The 636-nt window shown below is 45.9% G+C and overlaps 1 pseudogene; it reads left to right on the plus strand.

Annotated features, from left to right (window-relative positions):
• The first annotated feature begins 216 nt into the window (after positions 1–216).
• On the plus strand, positions 217–333 carry LOC118488491 (annotated as a pseudogene).
• Positions 334–636: the final 303 nt, after the last annotated feature.

The raw sequence follows: 636 nt of genomic DNA on the forward strand, positions 1-636 counted from the left end.
TATACCACTAGATCACCTGTATCCTCGGTTGGAGACGATGCTCAGTGCACTGTAGTACTGGGTCCCAAAAGCTGAAAAGACGCTCTCATGTTCTGTCTCCCACGATTGCACAGCACCCTGCTGTGCTAAAGAGATTAAAGCTGCGCGATCTTCAAAAATCCCTCGATGAATCTGCAATAGTATCTAACGAAACCAGGATGGATCTTAGTGAGATCCACGTGTATTCCGGCACTAATGCACCGGATCACATCAGAACTCCGCAGTTAAGCATGCTTGGGCGAGAGTAGTACTAGGATGGGTGACCCCCTGGGAAGTCCTCGTGTATTCCACTTCATTGACTATATGACCAAGCGGAGTGGTTCCTCCCTCAGGGGCTCTAAAATAATACACAAATGTCGTCCATGATGTTCCTTTCTCCTGGAAATGATCCAAAACGTCATCGACAAACACTGTCGATTCATGTGGTTCATAAAGTTGCTTGTGTGTTGATTAACTCAATGGTTATGGTGTACAAAGTCGTACTGGCCGTATTGCGTTCGATATGTCGTTCTAGGAACATTCTCCCCTTAGACTTCCATCTGATAATAGCTTGTTCGTTAATCAATCCTCGAATGGAAGCTTGTCCCTTGCAACTGG

The sequence above is a fragment of the Helianthus annuus genome, chromosome 16, assembly GCF_002127325.2.
Source record: "Helianthus annuus cultivar XRQ/B chromosome 16, HanXRQr2.0-SUNRISE, whole genome shotgun sequence".
NCBI lineage: Eukaryota > Viridiplantae > Streptophyta > Magnoliopsida > Asterales > Asteraceae > Helianthus > Helianthus annuus.